Source organism: Clytia hemisphaerica, unplaced genomic scaffold (assembly GCF_902728285.1).
Source record: "Clytia hemisphaerica strain Z4C2 unplaced genomic scaffold, Clytia hemisphaerica genome assembly, whole genome shotgun sequence".
In the NCBI taxonomy this organism is placed as follows: domain Eukaryota; kingdom Metazoa; phylum Cnidaria; class Hydrozoa; order Leptothecata; family Clytiidae; genus Clytia; species Clytia hemisphaerica.
In genome coordinates, this window is record NW_027103727.1 from 139,794 (window position 1) to 155,525 (window position 15,732).

The 15,732-nt window shown below is 35.4% G+C and overlaps 1 pseudogene; it reads left to right on the plus strand.

The window, feature by feature from the left end:
* Positions 1-1,126: 1,126 nt before the first annotated feature.
* On the plus strand, positions 1,127-2,085 carry LOC136804843 (uncharacterized; annotated as a pseudogene).
* Positions 2,086-15,732: the final 13,647 nt, after the last annotated feature.

Consider the following 15,732-nt stretch of genomic DNA (forward strand, 5'->3'; position numbering starts at 1 on the left):
TTAGGACATTAAGAACGTTCTAAAAATTAACACTAAATATGATCTAATTTTAGGGTCCTGGAAATAGTTTTTTGAGCATTTTATTCTTAAATTATGTTATAAATATATATATAGTATGAAAATAAAATGTTTTCTCCTGTCAGACCTACAAACAACAAAGAGTGGCCGAATTCTTTTTCCTCTTAGAGAGACGATGTTACAATGAAAGGGTAATTAGTCCTCTCTGGGTCCCTCTGTCTTTATCCTGGCTTGGGACAGGCTGACTGTCATTTAAGACAGCCAGGCGACATTACCCCAGCGGCCTGTACAAGATGACAACAAACTCCAGGCAGACTGACAGGAGAAGAAAACAAAACATGAATCAACAAAGGTGTAAACACCTTAGACTCCTTTGGATATATATATATCTGCTCTGCCACCCAAATCTCCTGAGTGAATATAGTTGGACAGAAATTCTTATTTCTTCACATATATATTCAAAATAAACATACCTCTATCAGAAGAATCGTCAACTATAGTGATGGAAAGACGTGTAAATTTGATGTCGTCCATTCCTTTTAACAGCTTTATCTTCACGTCTATGGGTATCGTTGGCCGAATGGATAGGGATGCTGGTACCTTGTCCTCTCCGACAACGTTCACGTCCACCGGTAGAGAGGACTAAAAATATGAAACAAACATTATAGAAATCTTGAACTTTTAAAACTTAATTATTTGAAATCAAAAACACAGTGAAATATAGAATTATAGGATTTGTTTATAATCAATCAAAAAATTGGGTGTAAGATAAATTTTTTTATTAAGGAGAGCCGTGTTGTTTTAGAGCGATGATAAGTTTGAAATTACGTACCTTATGACGCTTCATAGTTGCCTCAGAGAGCTTTAGATTGTAGAATTTGCATGCTTGCTCGATCATTTCTCTACGGTTGTAATCTTTCAATAGGGAGCTTAAGCAGCAGCAGTGGTGAGTAGAGGGAGGCGGTCGTAATTGAACACCGCCTTCAAACAACCACCCTCGTCCAAAATATGATAAGCTTCGAAACATGGCAAAGCTTTAAAAAAAGGCGCGAAAAACATAAACAAATATGGCAGAGTTCAATATTCGATTCACATCATAATAATCATAATGCCAAGTTCTAGAGAGATTAGAGAAGCTCTTTTATTTGGTTACTATGATAATATTTTAGATGATCAAGAATTTTTGTTGTTGTATGACTTACATAGATCAAGAAACCCAGATTTTACATACTGGAGATATGCTGAATTTGACTTGTATAAGCTAAATGAAGATTCAGGTTCAAGAAAAATGACATTTATATTTTGAAAGAACTTTTTCAAATACCATATGAAGTAGTTTGCTATAACAGATCAAAACTCAATGGTATTGAAGCGTTTTGTATTTTTTTGGGACGATATGCATATCCAGTAAGATTTGGATCCATGATACCAATTTTTGGAAGATCAGTTCCTGAGTTGTGCATGACTAATTATAACATTTTAAACCATATTCATAATAACTATGGCAGACTTTTATCAGGATTTAATCATCCATGGATGTCTCCTGCATCTCTTGAAGAGTATGCTCATGTCATCCATAATAAAGGTGGTGCTTTAGATTTTTGTTGATGGTACGGTGAGACCAGTTAGTCGACCCGGACAAAATCAAAGAATTCTCTATAATGGACATAAACGTGTTCACAGCATTAAATTTCAAAGTGTCGTTATCCCAAATGGACTTATAGCAAATTTATTTGGACCAGTGGAAGGGAAGAGACATGATGCAGCTATGCTGGCACAGTCTGGTCTTCTTGGGCAACTTCAGCAACATTCCCATGCTACAGATGGACGTATACTTTGTATATATGGAGACCCTGCCTACCCTTTGAGAAGGCAACTTCAAGCACCATTTAAAGGACCTAGATTAACAGCCCAACAAACTGGTTTCAATAAAAGTATGTAAGAGTTTCTGTGGAATGGGTTTTTGGGGATATTGCAAATTTTTTCAAGTTCATTGACTTTAAAAAGAATCTCAAAGTTCGTCTGAGTGCTGTTGGTAAAATGTATTTGGTGTGTGTGCCTTGCTGATTGTGATCCACCAAATATCAACACATATTTAGCTTAAATATATTTGCTGTTCTGACCTGTTTTATTAACTTGGATCTTATCATTTGTACATTTTATTTACCACTGTTGTTAGAAAAGAATCCTAATGTTCAACTTTCACTTTTTTTTTAAAAAGACATCAAATAAACATAAATACATACTGCGATAAAAATTACAAATATTAACATAGTAAAGCAAAAAAAATTCAATGAAACACAGCTTTGGCTTTTTACTGAAAATTGATAAATCAATGAAATCAAAACAAGAAACACAATCTTTTCATAGGGACTGATAGGGACTAAAAAATAACCCTACAACATCTTTAAGTCTTAGGGCTTTACAGCACTAAAAGTTAAGGGAAAATCATGGTCTGCACTGCTATCACATACATTCAAGAACCATTTCTTAAAAAGTTGAGAGCAGTTTTTCAAAAGAAAAGAACAATATAAAACAATTTTTCTTAAAGCAAGATAATTTATCTAATGCTGTACTGGCACTTGTTCTAAGCGTTAAATGTGGTCCAAACAAGTTAAAAACAGTCTGACAGTTATAAACAACTCAGAGCTTAAAAACTACGTTCAAATTTTAGAACAACTGAAGTAAATGTCAACAATAAAGAATAATTTCAACGCCAAGAAATTCCATTACAAAACCAACAATACAGTAATCTATTGTTTTTTGTGTCTCTAGCCATCAATAATTGGAGCATTGTCTGATTTTGTCTTTGCTGCTGATCTAACAATTTTTGCAAGTTTTCTTCACGTTTCGCAGCAATCTCAAGTTCTTTCTCCCTCAAAGTTTTATCTATATTCATTTTCTCTCTCATAAAACACAACGTATCATCTCCTGATCTTCTTGTTCGTTTCGTTTTTGAATTTGATTCCATTGCTGGTTCATCGCCTTTTCTTTTGGTCGTCTCTGAGTGAGTCTCCATGCATTGCCTTCGCATTTCAGTTGCAGTTTCGCGTTCTTTTTCTGCTGCCCGATTATTCTCTTCACGTTCTTTTAGTGTTAAAAGCTCAATTTCTTCGAATTTTGAGACAATGTCTTCCATTGCAACCTCAAAATCAGTTGGTTCTTCTGGAGCTATTCCAGTTGCTTTTTCCTCATCTGCTTTTTTGCGCTTGAAATTTTTTTCCATCAATCCATATCGTTCTCGTACAGCACGGTGATTAACTGTAAACTTTGGGTCATCTAAAGTATTTAAAGTCTCTGCAATCAACTTCCACGACTCACCTCGCTGTGTGGTGCCACTCTTGTGATTGTAAGGTTCATATGTATATATTTCTCGTACCAGAATCTCCTCGTGTTGGTGAGTCCAGATCATGGGAGACCTAAGAATAGAATAAAAGAAAACTAGCAAGAATACCAGAAAACAAAGACACCAAAATCAAAAAAAAGTTGTTTTTGGGACAAAGCTGATTTTGTTTTGTTTTGATCTTCAGCTGTCTCGTTTCAAAAAGGGCAAAACAAAACAAAAAACAAGAAAATGAATGAAATGAGTAAGGCAACTGAAAAAAATCAGAAATTATTAAATACAAGTTGTGATGAGAATGTATACTAACTTTCTTTTTTGTTTTTGTTCAGCTGCTGCAACAGAAACTCCAACTTGTTCAGCCATTTTGTTTGAATTTCTGCACGTTTTCAAGAGAACGTCATTTCAGAGAATTGAAGTCTCAAGATTTCGTGGAACGGCTTTCGCAAGGGGTTTCCCCTGTTCTGAGCATGCGCAGTGATTATTTGTTCTCTCGAAGACCGCCCACGAACGCCACCGCCGCCGCTGCTTAAGCTCGCTAATGTCTGAAAGAGCGCTGCGGAGTAATATTCGTCACTTCTGGTTTTGTCTGAAGAGTAAGAAGAATTCAAATGAATACATTTTTTGAGAATTTATTCACAACCCTACTTTGATAGAAGTATTTCAATGTTATTTATAAGAGCAAATAAAGAACATTTTAAAAGCTTTGCAGACTCTAAAAACACCCAAATGTTTAGAAAAATTGGTAAATATACTCAAAAAATGTGAAAATAAGAAAATTCTTAGGCTCAAAAATCAAAAAGTTAACAACATTTGAATAAGGCTTCAAAAATATTTTGGATGTTCTCATAATTTGCAATAAAGTAAATTTTCAGCTTTAGAATAAATTTATTTGAATCGTTGTTTTTGCCACTTTTTGTGCAAATTTATTCGATGGAAAGGGCTTATAAAGGTCAATTTTCAAATGTTCTAGGGGATGGGGGTTAAAACCAGTGGGACACTTTTATATGAACAGGGAACCTTTGAGGGACATCTCACGAATAGAGAAGTTTGTCATTGATTGTTTTTTACCATATGCTTACTTTATTCCATTTTGAGCTTATAGTTTTGAACACAGTGAAGTCTTGTTGTCTCGTATTTTAGATAGAACTTTGCATCGCTTGACTGGAGAATTTTAAATTTGTTCCTCAAAGATTTGATTTATAAAGCTTATAAGTGAACCACAACCTTAATTTGTGAGCGCGATTTTTGCTCTGAAGAATTTAATGCGTGATTTTTAGAAAATGTAGCCATCTTGTATAAAAGTATTGTTGAAACAACCTCTGAATTCTTGTGTTCTAATATTCTTTTTTAAGGTGGTTTGGGCTGGTGAACCAGGAATTGACGATGGCGGACCATTTCGAGAGTTTTTTCTGCAATGTATGAGCTTTGGACTTCTTTCAGCCCATTTCTTTGGTTCAGAGGATGAGTTCATGTTTACATCCTACACCGATCAGTTGTCAAGAAATAAGTATCGTCTCTTGGGTCAGTTATCAGCTCTTGCCATTCTAAACATTGGCCGTGGGCCTCAATGCCTACACCCAGACATAGTGGATGAGATTTTTCATTTACTTGAGATTTTTTCAATATAATTTATTGTTTCTTCACGTAAAAGGATTTTTAAAATGGTGATGCCCAAGATTTGGCAAATAAAATTTTAAGGCCCGAACATCGCCAGTATTCGTTGGAAAACACTTTTTCATGATTTTGTACATAATGAAAAGTCTGGCATATCTTGAATATCATGTGAATATCATGAATTCTGGCAATTTTTATCCATTGATTATTTATTTTCCCTGTTAATTTGCTCGTCTTTGTCAGGTAGGTCCAATTAGCATCGGGCTTGTTTTTTATATAGGTAGCTAAATCTCGTTTCTTGACACTCTTGAGTTCTAGGATTTGATTTTCTTTGTTGGTCTTTTTAAATTATTAATAAGCTTAAATACTTTTGATCAATTTCAAAAATTGATTTTGTTTTCCATTGCAAGTATTTCATCAGTCGACAAACGTTTAATGGAAAAGGGTTGCTGCCTTAAGAAATTTTTCTTGAAAGAAAATCGCGAAGTACAGTTACAAGAAGTCAGATCCGTAGCTGACTCAGCAAAATTTATCATTTTCGATATTTCAAGAAATGGAAGTGGCAAGCTTGTTTTAAATCAGTTTTTATAAAAAGGTTTGGTGAAGTTAAAGAACCTACCATAAGAACGGATGTAAGGAAGGAACTAATTTGTTTAAAAATATGAAATTTCCAAATATTAGAAAATCGTACCTAACACGCACATCACGCTTTGCCTGAAGAATGCACCAGTATGAAAATACGGTATATATTTTGTAATTAGTTAAACCGACACAAATAAAAATTGAAACTTACAGTGCTAACGGGTCTGAATTGTCAAGAGTGCCTTCATCTAGCATGTCCTGTAAAAGAATTATAATTTGGCAAAAATTTAAGAAATGTTTAAGTATGTTTCGAGGTTGCAGAAATTATGTTTGGTGGAATTCAACTTTCTTTGAAGGAAGTACGTAAAACTGACTGAAACGCATTTATCTTGGTGTATAATTTGTACTCTTAGGTGCCGTGGGGAGGGGCACATTTATTAATTTTTCGATTTTTTCAAACCAAAACAAAGTCTCTTATTTATCTGTGAGTGAAAAGCCTGTTTTTTAGCCCAATTTTGTCCAATTGCAGTGTTTTTACCAGTTGAAACCCACCCTCATTTATTAAAACTTTTGAAATCTTCCACTCATTTATTTTGACCCCCTCGTTTATTCAGCACCTGAGTATATACACTACTTTATTTATTGGCTGGAATCTTAATTTTTTGTTTCTTTCTTTCCATGAGAAGATTTTTTTTGTCTATACTATATTTCATGACATAAAATTCAGTGGACAGGTGAGATGTTTTTATAGTCACAGTACAAAAAAACAACATTTTTTCACCTTACTAAGCCAGTAATGTTAAGGTGGTTTTTATCGATGTCAAAAACACATACTTTTTCGGCCAAATTGTGAACATTAAGGGTTAAAATGCTGAAGGTCGCCATTCGCTAAAGTTAATTCACTTTTGTAAAACTCAAAGGGGAAAACAAAAGAACTAAATAACCTTGAAAAAATCAATCCAAAATTGCGAGGAGTACCCTCTAAGTTTGCTCCACCAAGTCTCGATTCGCTAAAAAAAAAGGATAAGAAGGATGTCATTTCAAAAATATTTAAAGTGTATAAACCTTAAACATATAGTCAGGGGCTAAAGTTAGGATATTTGGCACAACCTATACATGGAGTATAAACAACATTTTATTGCTGGGATTGATAGTTGGGACCCTTAGGATCATTTTAAGCCAGAGTGCCATTTTTCTAAGGTTGAGCATTTTTCAAAATGGCGGATTTTTGCAAAAATCCAAAAATGTGAAAATTTTAAGTTCTACAAATATTGTCATATTATATACCGTTGGGAAAGGAAATTTCAAGCTCAACAACTTTTTTGCTTACATCAAAAACTAAAAATGTACTCAAAGTGAGAAAAATGTCAAAAACGATGACGTCATCATTTTCATTTTTCAATTTTTTCTTTGGACATAGGCATGTGACACACCGTTGGAAAGGAAATTTCAGACCGAACAACTTTTCTGCTTACGAGAAACGATGAAAATGTACTCAATGTGACTCAAAACGGAAAAAATGATAACGTCATCATTTTCACTGTTTTAAGTTTTTCTCTAACCTTATACACGAGACGTGTATCATATGAAACAGGAATCTGAAATGAAATCTCTTTTATTTGTATTGAGAGCTAGAAACGTACACAAAGTGAGTAAAGATTTTCCAGTAGTTTAGTCTTTTTTTCCTTTATAATGTTAAATTTGAGTTTGTTATCACGTTGAAAAGAAGTTGAGGTTTTTTCATGGAGTTCAAATGTTGTCGCTTTTTATCTTTAGTGAAAAAGAAAGAAAATAGAATAGTAGAAAGATCAAAATGGAGGAAGAAACAGAAGGAAATGAAGGAGAAATTCAAAAAGTTTGCTGCTTTAAGAACGTTCTCGAAAATTGTAAGAAGAAAGAGCATTATTAGTGGAATTAACTCAAAATCGACTATCAATAGTCAAAAGGCAAGTCGAAAACGTAAATATAACCTCGATTTATTTAGTGGAGAAGCAATGAAATTTGTTCATAAAGAATGTCTTCTAGAGTATACATCTACAGACCATATTCAGAGACATAAACGTAAAACTTCAGACAGCCATCAACCTGCAGCAAAACGGACCAGGAGATCTGATGCAATTGACTTCTTTGAAGATTTTGGTATCATCAGCAAACAGTAGGATCAATGAGATGACCTTTTCAGGGAGATCATTGATGTATAGCACGAACAGTATTGGTCCCAGTACACTACCCTGTGGAATACCACTCACTACAGGGTCTGTAGTCGAGAAGGACTGGTTCACTTTTACTGATTGTAAGTTAAAGTTAAATCTGACAGATCTGATATTCCAAGATTGAAACAAGAGGATATTTCTAAAGTTAAATTAACACAACCGAAAATATCTTACTTCAAAGGAGTGAAAAACCCTCCAATGCCAAAAGACTTCAGCTTAAACCAACCGCTTTCATTGATAGTATTCTGTAAACAAGTTATCCTCCCTGAAAGAGCTAATCACGAAGACTTTCAGTTTATCAAATCCATTTTGCTAAAGGATAGCTCACCAGATTTCAACGGCTATAATACCCAAGGCATTAGAACTAAAGGAGAAAGCTGAAAGCCTAAAACCAAAGTTATGTTCATCTCCTTGTTAGACCAAACACCTTCAGATCCATCGACAGTTCTTACCACAATGTTGGAGGCAGAGAGAGTTACCAACAATGCAGGCCAGGTTATCACTGTATTTACCGCTGACCAACAGCTTTATCGAGTTGTGTTGGACGTTATTTGGACAGGTCCAGAAAGATTTAGCAATTTCGTGCCTAGAATCTGTGGAATGAACTGGATCATGAGTTTTATTGGAAGTATCGGGATCTTAATGCAGAATAGTGGTTTGCTTCCTTGGTTGAAAAGTGCCTTTGGTGGTGTGGAGAAAATGCTACTTGGCAAGAAATTCCCCATGAACGTAAGGGCGCTAAGATTCGCTATGCTAGAAATTCTGAGAGGTCCCGTAGAACATTTGGATTCGTTCGTTGCTTTCACCGAATTCCTTGAATCCTTTTGTACAGAAAATAAGCAGGAGGAGAATGAAAACGAGGAGAATGAAAAAGAGGAGGATGAGAATGAAGAAGAAAACAAACTTACGAAACACTGGGTCGTAAACTTCATTAAACCAGTGCTACTAATACACCTATATATTCGAGCCGAACGTGAAGGTGACTTTGCACTCCACCTATACACATGCCACAAAATAATGCCTTATTTCTTTGCATCGGGTCATATGAATTATGCTTGTTATGGAATCTGTTACCTCAGAACTCTGCATAAACTTCCAAAATGTATTCTAGAAGCTTTCATGAGAGGAGAGCCTGTCATGCGACATCAAGATGGAATATGGAACGGAATTTGGAGTGATATGATGATCGAAACGACGTATATGAGGTATGGTAAAGGACCTGGAGGAATAATCGGTGTAACAACACAATCAAGAACGGTACAAATTCGGACGGAGAGTTTACCAGCTTGCACGGAGGTCTTGAAGGATCTCAACGAAGTGAGAGGAAAAAACTCTAAAGTTAAAAGTTCTCATAAAGAAGAGTCTAACACAAGAATTGAAAATGACTTAAAAGATCGTATCAAATTGAGGGATGCCTTACAGTTATGTGCTCACCCTTTCGATCCAGAGTCCAACAATCAAAATCTTCTCATAAACAACTACACGGGTGAGATTGCCCCTGATGAGTGCAATGTTCAGAGGTCTCTGAAAATTGGCGCAAAACAGTTATCCAATTTCGTATCTCATCTTCCTACTGGTTTCTACAGCACTATTCAAAAGAAAGTTGTTACAATGGCAAGCAAACCCAAACGCAAGGATTCCACTGAACATGAAATGTACAACACTGAAATGTTATACTCCCGTGTCATGTGCCTTTTGAGCGTTGATCAAATTTCTCTTGATTATTTATTCAAATATGAACTATCACCGATTCCACTTTCGATGTTTAAATCCACTGGAGAAGGCAGATTCCCTTCCAACAAGTCTTCTTTAAAAAAGAAGCTTAAAGTAGAAATTTCCAAAAGAAACATCAAATCGGATGCAATCATCATAGATGGGTGCGCTGCTTTATACCATGTACACTGGCCTAAAGAAGCAAAAGTCTCAGATTTTGTCGACTCTTTTGTTCAATACATCGCAAAATTCCTTCAACACAGCACGGTTTTCCTCATCTTTGATCGCTACAGAGACTACAGCATAAAAGGACAGACAAGGTTGAAACGCCTAGGCAATCATCTCCGCACGCATGTATTGACGTTGGAAACACCGCTACCTCCCAAAGAAATGACTTTGAAGTCTAGAATCCAACTAAAATCCAGCTGATCAACCTGATTTGCGATTCACTTCTCAACCACTTCACAATCAAAAAGTGTCAACAAACATTGTTCATAGCCAGTCAAGACGATATTGTACTGAAAAATTCTCGGAACTCGTAAAATATTTCTCATACGTACTCACAACTGTCCGATAACTATTACATATCGCTTTTACAATTACAAATTTAGGCTCTTCCACTCTTTTTAGCTTCCCAGTGTAAAACTAACGCATGTTCGTGTGCCAAAGCAAAGATGGGCTGTAGGGAATTTTATGGATGTGGAGACGAGGGTGACACGAACGAATGCAAAAACAAATGGAACGAGAACCAGTACGAAAGCGATGATGAAGACGAAAATGAAGATGAATTTGCGGATGAGGACGAAGACAACGAAGACTAGTCATTTAGAAAAATATTTTTAGTGTTCATAAGTTTTTGAACTTTCTTAAAATGTTTCCAATAATTTGCTTATTTCATTTCAAAGTCGTTATTTTTTGCCTATGTTCAGAAAAAAAAATTGAAAAAATGAAAATAGTGACGTCATTATTTTTGGCATTATTCTCACGTTGAGTACATTTTCAGCTTTTGATGTAAGCAAAAAAGTTATTAAGCTTGAAATTTCCTTTCCAACAGTGTGTCACATGCCTATATTCAAAGAAAAAATTGAAAAATGAAAATGATGACGTCGTCGTTTTTGACAATTTTCTCACTTTGAGTACATTTTCACATTTTTGGATTTTTGCAAAAATCCGCCATTTTGAAAAATGCTCAACCGTAGAAAAATGGCACTCTGGCTTAAAATGATCCTAAGGGTCCCAACTATCAATTCCAGCAATAAAATGTTGTTCATACTCCATGTATAGGTTGACCTGGTTCAGCCCCTGACTAATAGACTGGAGTCGTTTATATGACGTAATCTTATTCGATACGGCAAAAATTTATCAGGGGGTTCCGCAATACATAAAAATTTTCGGCATTAATTAATTCTGCATTAATTCATTGTTGCATTAATTTATTCCCTTATAAGGTATCAATGAATAGTACATACTTGATTGGAAGTTGATCTTCCAAAAGTGTAGCTATTATAACCAGCAAAGGCATCATTGAAACCTTCTCTCAATAATCTTTGGGTTGCAGCAATTCGGTAATTTTCAGTTCCATGGTCACTTCTAATTCTTCTTGGAATTCCTAAATAATGAATTATTTAATAGAAGATTTTAAAACCATTTCTAACTGTTTTACTTTACCCTATATATCATGGTTCATCTTGCAGTGGCGTTGTAGCAGGGGTTTCCATATTAATAAGACTTTTTAAGGAAATGTTCTGTCGCAGCTTTCTTTTTCTTAATCTTCTAAAGTCTACTCAATTGATAAGCTTGATTAGCATAAATTGTAAACCAAAGAAATATATAACATACCTCCAACCTCCTCAATACAATCTAAATAATAATTTAGTATCACGGCTGGATCGTTATTTGTAGAACCAGCCTTCAGCCACAAGATTTTGCGTGAATACTCAAAAATAAATCGCTCTGGTCTATATTGTTAACAGGTTAGTAATCACCTCATAACCGAGGGCTTTAAGAAAGAGTGTAAAAAGAGCTTTCCAATGGTATATGTGTCTTTCTCTCATCATACAAGCTTCAATGGCCATTTCAAGTTTGAAATTTATGTTAAAAGTTGGTGGAAAATTTCCCTTACTTCAAAAATATGCAGAGTCTAAGGGACCAGGGGTAATATCATTGAATTTTCTAAAATTGACCCTGAAAACTAGACAAAACCATTACAGTACTAGTAAAATCAATAAAATCAAGCCTATATATTTTTTCTAGAGTAACATCGCATTTCCATTAACTTCCTTCAGGGAACTTGCTTGTATTACAAGTAATTTTATTTTTAAAAACATCAATACTCACCCGTCAATACAACCATGAAAACAAAGACCGAAGGGTTTCAGCTTATCATACCCGTCCAAATGCCAGGTATAGTTTGAGCCCTGAAGTATACAAGGAAACAATGATCAAAAAGTTACCTAATATACAGGTACGAGCCGGGAAGTATCTTATCCATTTGGTGGACTAACTTTCTTGGGGTTTTTCTTGTTCCTTATGGTAATAAGAATATTTTAAGCTTCTGGGCCACCTGGATTTCTCACCTGGGTATCCATAATGGCGGATTTTTGGTCATGTGACGCCCGTAGGCAAAACCGAAAATTCTTCTAACCCAAATATAGGCATATTATATATCAATCGATCGGAAATTTGATACTGATTAATTTTGAGATACAAAGTTGGGTCTGAAAACTCAAGATATAAATCACTTTCGTTTTCTCAGGTTTGGCTGCAGTTGTGGGCGGGCTTTCATGGAGTGAGGCAATTCTTTTATTCATATCTCAAGAAATATGCTTTTAAACATATCAAAACTTTATGTGCTCCTAGAAAAGGCATTAAAAATTGTTTGTGAAAATTTTCAAAAATTTTGCAGTAAAAATGTGTATTTTACAGACCAGAGTACAATTTTCTTACCGTCGAAAAAAGATCTTTTTCTCTCAAAATTGGTCTTTTTGTCTGAAATGAATTAGTGAAATGATGCTTAATAAGGTTTAGAGCCACTCGATTCTTCATATTATACTCAGAGAGGTACCTGGGGAATAAATAAGGGCTAAATGTGTCTGGTCAGCCCTTATAAGCATGTTTATTTGGTAAGATTGATCCAAAAAACGGTGAAAACTTCCAAGCTCTTACTCAAATATTGACAAAGTCTCTCATTGTATCTCGACATTAAACAAAGTTGAACCTTATTCCTTAGTTTGACACATGCAAAGAATCAAGAATACATGTAAATCGCTGTGTGTATTTTACAGACCAGAATTAAGTGCTTCTAGGTGGTTATATTGCCCTAAAATGTTTAGACTTACCACGGAAAAACCCGAGCTGGAGAATTTTACCGAGTAAAATCCGTCAAGATCCTCGAATACCTATATCTTTATTATTCATGCATGTAACGAGAAATCTGTGTAGCCTGTCTTTGAGACTTCGAGAAGTGCTTAGAACTTCCAGAACTGCGTAGCTACATAAGCATAAAATTTTGATGCAATTAGTCTGGCGTGACCGGATAGCTCAGTCGGTAGAGCATTCACCTTACAATCTAAGGGTTGTGGGTTCGATCCTGGTCACCGCCAACTCAGCGGATGAGTAGCTTAGATTGGGTAATCTGATCTAGGCGGTAAGTTACTGGGAGCTGAGAGTAGGTGTGGTGCTCCACCTCAGCATTCGATCTCCCAGGTCTAGCACAAATAGAAAAGGGGATAGACTCCCTCACTCCCGGCTCCGCCGACAGCCACCAGATGAATATACTTACTTTTTTTTACTTAGTCTGGCTTTGAGACCACTAAGCCTGGATAGCTTTGTATGCGCCAGACGACAGACTTTGAATTATTTTCCTAAAAAAGAGCAAAGCCCCAAAGTTTTGTTAGACACTAGCACAGATTTGTCGCACAGTCACTGAACGGCCTGTAGAGTTTCTGTCCACCCTACGACCATCACATGGTATGGGTTGGTCCTAGCAAAGTAGCATTTACTTTTCATTAAGTGAAACACAGCACCGAGTTGGAGTTAGTCCTGATCTCCTAGACGACGGTCAATACTTGGTACACTACTGCGCCTTCACATGGGATAAATCATAACTGGACGTCTATCTTCCATTGTGTCTTTGAACCGAGCTTCGTTGTCGCCTGTATTTTAAAATTGGTATAAAAATCCGTTGATTTTCCGTTACAATGCTATTTCTTTGAATTACTTAAGTAAAATGATTGATAGATAGCTTGATAGTTTGAAAATCTATATATTAATGCTAAAACGTGTGTGTTTACAACGTTTTATAAAAAGTTTTCGAAAATCTAACAAAGCTCTACAAAGCCTCCTCTTCATGGCGTTGAACTTTTTTCTCCTTTCTTTCATAAAATCAAAATCTTATCATCAATCACCAGCTATCTTTCTTCCGTTGGGTTTTTTTTAGATGTATAGTGATTTGCTGGATTGGGACACGCAGCGTGCGACGCTGCATACGGCTAGTTACTCTCAAGTCACAAAATATTATTTTCAATTTTTTTTATACGCTGAAATGGAGAATTTCAACTGCGTGTATACTTTTGAATCACTTTTGTCATTCCAATAGCATACCATAGCGAATCTAAAAATAGACATTGATTTTCTTTGACCGAAATTCAATCCGTCAACCTTTGCGTCAATTATGCTTGCACGCAAATTACACTCAATACAAAGAAAAAAGTAATAAATTTCACGACTTTTGAATTAAAACAAAAAAGGATTGTGGGATTGAATTTCGGTCAAATGAGAGGGACAAGCTGGAGTTTTTACAAGCTCTTATTTGATTTGGTTGGTCGGTAAGATGTAATAAAAAGAATCTTTTACTTTTCGAAAGAAAGCGTCATCTCTATCACTTTAAATGACCATTAGTGAAGTATCTTGTAAAAACTCCAAGGCATCTCAAATGAGAGAAGTAATAATCGTGACGTTTGCATGACGAAGCGCTATTAGTTTTTTTATTGACTTGAAAAAAAAAGTATGCCAAAGTTGTGAGCCTGTGTCATAAGAATATCATAATTTGAATCCTATACTCTCAATCCTATATACTCGATATTATTTCATCGGAGTTTTGAAAAATGACGATGATTTCGCATCTGTTATTTCTTTGTTATGATATAGATAAAAGACTGGAGAAGAGTAGAAACAACAGAGACTTTGTGTGTAAGTTTTGACGTTGTTAGCAAGGTATTCCCAAGGTAGATCATCAAAACCTATTGTTTCATTTTATGTTTTAACGAGGCGGCAACGAAGCTCGCAGTGCTTACGAAGGAGAAGGATGTCACGTCGTTTGTTCATGTTCTGACAAAGCCACAGAGACCAGATGATTCTAAAACTTTAAAACCTCGTGATGGGAAAGGAAAATGGGATCATCATCAGCAAGCCATGTCCAAAACAAATAAGAATTTTAAAATCAAGATTTCTTAATATTATACTTAGATTTTTGTAAGAAAACGGGGATATTTGGACATAGTAAAGCATTATTTTATATGGCAATAACTTCTTTAAGCGCTTTAAGTTAAAATTCCTACAGTCTGACTTTTTCAACTAGCTGAAGGCGTTGTGTTGCATTCATGTAGTTAAAGCGGATATACAATGATGCATTGGACCATTATACGCCTCTTATAATTGTAACAGTAACCAGAATAGGTTCACAAATATGGCTCCATCACTAGGCTTCCTACAATGGCATAGTATTATCGCCTCTCGAAGCCATATTATGCCGACGTTTTTTGGCCCTGCAGACAACGCAGATTCTAAGCCCTCTAAATCTCGTTTCATGCATGAACAATAAAGATAAAGGAATTGGCGAATTTTGACGGATTAACTCAGTAAATTCTCAAGTTCGGGTATTTCTGTAGTAATCTAAAGCGTTTTAGAACAAGAAAAGCTCCTAGAAGCACTTGAATCTGGTCTGTAAAATACACACTTTAACGATTTACATTATATTATTCATAATTCTTTGCATTAGTCAATCTAAAGAACAGAAGGTTCGTGTTTAATGTTGAGATGCAATGAGAGAATTTTTCATTAATTATTTGGAAATTTCACCGTTTTCGGGATCATGTCTTACCTTAAATCATACTTATAAAGTGCTGACCGGATACATTTAGCCCTTACTTGTTGCTAAGTACCCCTCTGAGTGAGATTACGAAGAAGTGATTGGCTCTAAACCCTATTGGGAAATATTTCGCTCATTCATTTCAGACAAAAAGGCCAATT